The sequence below is a fragment of the Mandrillus leucophaeus genome, unplaced genomic scaffold (assembly GCF_000951045.1).
Source record: "Mandrillus leucophaeus isolate KB7577 unplaced genomic scaffold, Mleu.le_1.0 Scaffold1043, whole genome shotgun sequence".
NCBI lineage: Eukaryota > Metazoa > Chordata > Mammalia > Primates > Cercopithecidae > Mandrillus > Mandrillus leucophaeus.
The window spans coordinates 490,654-496,917 of record NW_012098577.1 but is presented as its reverse complement, the minus strand read 5'-3'; positions in this window follow the sequence as shown (position 1 = coordinate 496,917).

Here is a 6,264-nt window from a genome sequence, read left to right as displayed (position 1 = left end):
GACTACAGGCGACCGCCACCTCGCCCGGCTAGTTTTTTTGTATTTTTTAGTAGAGACAGGGTTTCACCGTGTTAGCCAGGATGATCTCGATCTCCTGACCTCGTGATCCACCCGTCTCGGCCTCCCAAAGTGCTGGGATTACAGGCTTGAGCCACCGCGCCCGGCCATGCTGTGAAGTTTCTAACAGGCTCTGGAGACATTTTCCCCATTATCTTGTGGATTAACATTACTCATTATTTATGCAAATTTCTGCAGTTGGCTTGAATTTCTCCTCAGAAAAATGGGATTTTCTTTTCTACTGCATTGTCAGGCTGCAAATTTTCTGAACATTTATGCTCTACTTCCCTTATAAAACTGAATGCTTTTAACAGCACTTGAGTCACCTCTTGAATGCTTTGCTGCTTAGAAATTTATTCCATCAGATACCCTAAATCATCTCTCAAGTTCAAAGTTCCACAAATCTTTAGGGCAGGGGCAAAGTGCCACCAGGCTCTTTGCTAAAACATAACAAGAATCACCCTGCTCCAGTTCCCAACAAGTTTCTCACCTCCATCTGAGACCACCTCAGCCTGGATTTCATTGTCCATATCATTACCAGTGTTTTGTTCAAAGCCATTCAACAAGTCTCTACGGAGTTCCAAACTTCCCCACATTTTCCTGCCTCTTCTTATCCCTCCAAATGTTCCAGTCTCTGCCTGTTACCCAGTTCCAAAGTCACTTCCACATTTTCTGGTATCTTTTCAGCAGCAGCCCACTCTACCAGTACCAATTAACTGTATTGGTCTGTATTCATGCTGCTGTTAAAGACATACCCGAGACTGAGCAATTTACAAAAGAAAGAGGTTTAATTGGAGTTACAGTTCTACATGGCTCGGGAAGCCTCACAATCATGGTAGAAGGCAAAGAGGAGCTAGTCACATCTTACATGGATGGCAGCAGGCAAAGAGAGCTTGTGAAGGCAAACTCTTGTTTTTAAAACCATCAGATCTCGTAAGACTCATTCATTATCACAAGAACAGTGCAGGAAAGACCTGCCCTCATAATTCAATCACCCCCCACTGGGTTCCTCCCACAACATGTGGGAATTGTGGGAGTTATAATTCAAGATGAGATTTGGGTGGGGACACAGGCAAATTATATCAGAATTCATTGGCCCATTTTTCCCACAGAAGAAAGTGAGAGCATGGTGAGGACTCACTTGCCTTCCCCAACCATGAGGAACAGTACCCAAAAGATCCACTTCTTGCTTGACCCACTCAGAAGTCTGAAGAGATCAGAATGACTGAATACTCTGGGACAATTAGTAGCAGGAAAGGGGACAAAGACTCAAAACAATCAGAGTGTGGATCTTAACAAAGGCCTGAGTTTTTTATTAACTAATTGTGACCTCTACCAAGACACTTGCCCACAGTCCTCATAGAACATGTCACCTGAGGTCTCCCCCAACAAGCTTAAGTATATCTCTGGTTCCAGTCACATCCTCCCCTTCTCTCCCATAGTCAATACTTTGTGTATGTCTTCACAGACAGCATGTGAAACAGTGCATGACATGCTTGAGCACACACAGACAGCTGACTCAACTCTGCTGGACTGGATAAGTGCTTAACCTTCAACACTTTGGGATTGCACCATGGAAAATAAATGAGAGGCTCTCAGCACCTGGCCTGGTTTTGTGGGATCAAGAAAAGGCACAGAATCCTAAGACTTCCTCCAAAAGAGGGAACAAAAAGAGTGAAATGGGTTCATGTATGACAAATGTCCGAGTGACAAAAAAGAAAATAGGAGATATGAGAGATACAAAAGAGAACTGTTTTTAAAAACTATAGCTGCAATAATTTCTTTATGAATGCAAACTATAAAATGATGTAAATTATGGTATCACTAACATAAAACGTGAAAGGCAGGAGAAGTAAAAGGGTAGAGCTTTTGTATTTCATTAAAGTTAAATTGTGACTAGCTTATAATAAACTGTTATAACTATAAAATGTCTTATGTAAACCTTATAATAACAACAAAAATACTCTAGTGGATACATAAAACAGGAATAAAAGCATACTCATAAAAAATTATCAAATCACCAGAGAAGATAGAAACAAAGAAATTGTAAAATGGTAAGAAAACAGTTGTAGTGGCAATAGTAGATTCTAGTTAATCATTTTAAATATAAATAGATTAAATTATCCAATTGAAAGACATAGAGTAGCTAAATGAATTTTTAAAAGAAGGCACAACTATCTGTTGCCAACAAGAGACTCACTTTACCTGTAAAAAGACACATAGGCTAAAAATAAAAGGATGGAAAGAGATATCTCATACAAATGAAAGAGAGCAGGGGAGGCTAAATTTGTATAAGACAAAATAGACTGGGTCAAAACATTTCACGAGACAAAAGGTTACAAGAGGTCATGATAAAGGGGGTAAATTCATCAAGAGGATATAACACTTGTAAATATATAGAGACTCAACATGGGAACATATATATATGTTTTATATATATGTCATATATATGTTTTATATATATGTTATATATATATAAAGCAAAAATAAACAGAATTGAAATGAGCAATAGGCAGCAATATGGTAACTGTCAAATCCACCACATATTTAAAGAAGAGTTAATACCATTCCTTCTCAATCTCTTTGAAGAGGATGAAATACTTTAAGGCTCATTTTATGAAGCCAGCTGTGATGGTTAATACTGAGCGTCAACTTGATTGGACTGAAGGATGCAAAGTATTAATCCTGGCTGTTTCTGTGAGAGTGTTACCAAAGTAGATTAACATTTGAGTCAGTGGGCTAGGAAAGGCAAACCCACCCTTAATCCGGGTGGGTACCATCTAATCAGCTGCTAGTGTGGCCAGGATATAAAGCAGGCAGAAAAACATGAAAAGGGTAGACTGGCTTAGCCTCCCAGCCTACATTTTTCTCCCACGCTGGATGCTTCCTGCCCTCAAACATTGAACTCCAAGTCCTTCAGTTTTGGAACTCAAACTGGCTTCCTTCTCCCCAGCTTGCAGATGGCCTATTGTGAGACCTTGTAATCATGTGAATTCCTTAATAAACTTCTATATATCCTATTAGTTCTGTCCCTCTAGAGAGAACTTAAGTGGTTTCAAGGAGTTAGAGGGGAGGGAGAGATGAATAGGTCGAGCACAGAGGATTTTTAAGTCAATGAAACTTTCCACATACTTTAATAGTGGATACATGTGATTACATGTTTATCAAAACTCAGAACGAACAACACTAAGAGTGGATCCTAAATGTAAACGATCAACTTTGGGTGATGATGATGTGTCAATGTGTTTATTCACTGTGACAAATGTAGCACACTTGTACAAGATGCTGAGAATAGGGGAGTTGTATGGGTGGGCATATGGGAATTCTCCATATTTTCTCTCTGTTTTGCTGAGAGCCTAAAACTGCTCTTAAAAAATAAGTCTGTTTTTAAATGTATTAAGTGACAAAAGGCTTATGGTAGTGGTTCTACACACTGTACCAGCAGCTGTTGCACCAGAAATACCTGAATGAAGATACTAGGATTCAAGTGTCTCTATTCTTTGCCAATCAAGAAAAACTACAAATCTAAAATTCCGTTTTTGGTAGCTTCATAAAAATTGGAGATAAAAGCCAAAGCCCAATGAAGTCAGACAGTCTAAAAATCACCTTTATACACAAATAATAAATCCGGATTTCAAAAGGTAAAACTAAATCAAAGGTAAATCAGATATAAATAATCCATATTTCTAAATCTGATGATCCATGGAACCTCAAACATTGAACTTGGTCTCAGAATGCCAATACCCCAAGGTTCCTAGCAGAAGAATGTGAAATTTCCTTTGCAGAAAACTACTATTATCCTAGCCTTCAAATATTACCTACAAACAATTTTTAAAATTCAAGGATCAGCACATAGTCAAAAACATCAGCCCTTCTATTTTAATCATAAAACTTTTGCTATCCCTACATAAAAACAAACAAGATATTTTGGGATCTCATTTACCTAGCATAGTTAACATACCCACCAGCCAGAATGAAGAGTCTTACAATACTTGAGGCATTTGGTAGAGTTACTCAGAAGTGAGTCATTACTTAGTGAGAAAGAGGGGACTAAATTAGTCCTACAATAAAGCTTGCTCAACACTCAGGTTAATAAAGCATAAAAGGAAACCTCAAAAGTATCAAACTGATCTACAAGTATCTTAACTGACTGCCAGAAAAAATACCAACTCTTTAAATTAACACATTCAAATCCAGCACTGAACAACATAAAATTCACATTGGCTGGCTTCCAATACAAATTATCAGGTATGCAAGGAGGCAGAAATATATGACCAATAACCTGGAGAAAAATCAATGATAGAAAGAGACTCAAAAACAAGAGATGCTGGAATTAGCAGACAAAAACCTTAAAAAAAGTTTTGCAAATACTGTAAACACAAATGTACCTTAACTTATGATGGGGTTACATCCAAAATAAACCCTTTGTAATTTGAATGTATAAGTCAAAATGCATTTAATACATCTGAGCTACCAAACATTGTTTGGCCTAGGCTACCAGAAACATGCTCAGAACACTCACATTAGCCTACAGTTGGGCACAATAACCTACCACGAAGCCAATATTACAATAAAGTGTTGAGTATCTCATGTAATTCATGTAATTTAAGGAGGTACTACTGAATTCATAACACTTTCATGTGATTGTGAAGTTGAAAAATCATAAGTTGAACCATCATAGTCAGGGACTGCCCATGCCTTCAAAGATATGAAGAAAAAAAGTAAACATAAAGAAGAAAGAAATTGAAGAGATAAAACGACCCAATTGAAATTTCTAAAAATGAGGAAAAAAATTGTCTAAATAAAAAAAAAAAAAAAACGCTCCAGAAAAGATTACATCAAATTAGACACTGCGAAAGTAAAGATCATTGAAATTGAAGACATGACAATTGAAACTATTCAAAATGACATACAAAAAGAAAACAGGAACTTTAAAAACAAGTAGTGTAATCAACTTTTAGGACAATATTAAATGATCCAACAAAAGTATTACTGGAGAACAGAATGGGGGAGGAGAAAAATATTTGAGGAAATAATTAGATGAAATTTTTCATATTTGATAGAATTATAATTCCACTGAACATCAAAAAAAAGCAGAATATCAAGGCATACCAAGACATAATCTAAATACTGAAAAATGGTGTTTTATAAAGCTGCCAATAAAAAGACATTATTATTTATTTATTTTTTTGAGACGGAGTCTCACTCTGTCACTCAAGCTGGAGTGCAGTGGCACCTTGTTGCCTCACTGCAACCTCCACCTCCTGGGTTCAAGCAATTCTCCTGCCTCAGCCTCCCAAGTAGCTGGAATTACAGACATCCACCACCATGCCTGGCTAATTTTTATGTTTTTAGTACAGACGGGATTTCACCATATTGGCCAGGCTGGTCTCAAACTCCTGAACTCAGGTGATGACTCGCCTCAGCCTCCCAAAGTGCTGGGATTACAGGCCTGAGCCACCACATCCAGTTAAAAAAGACATTATTTTAAGGAACTATGAAGGGTCTGAGATTTTATCCTTTTTAATAACCAAAGAAGTTATCCTTCCACAGTTTCCTAGATGTTGAAAGAAGACATAAACTTCTGGGTCACAAAGGACTCTTACCACACTGCCGGCAGCATGACCTTCCTGTTTACATAACTTCTCTTTGACCCCAAGTCCCAAAAGATGATTCAAAGGTGAGCTCTGGTAGATGTTGCACATATAGTAGGTTTTATGTCACAGCTGAGGAACCATGAGTTCAGGAAATCTCATCTCATAAGGAGGTTGCTAACAAAACTACCCCACTTTTGCATCAAAGGGGAACATTACATTTATTATTTTGGATAGCAAACAAATCTGCCTTCCACCTAGATAGATACTATTTTTCAAATCTGTATTCCAAGATAGTTTGAAACAAAACCTGTTATATATGTGCAGAAATAGAAACATGAGAGACCCAAGGAAAATTATCCCCCAACTATATCCCCCACATCCCCAAATTTCTCACTGTTTTGACTTTTAGAGAATTTCCTCATAAATATGCCACTCATGAAAAGCAGCAGTCTACAGATTCAAGGATCCCAAAGGATCTGAAACACACAGATGAATGAATAAACAATACATATCTACATATATACGCTAAAAATTCATATCCAGGAACATCAAAGAAAGACTGCCAAAAACCATAGTCAAAGGCACAGCCTTTTTTTTAGTAAATTTTTTT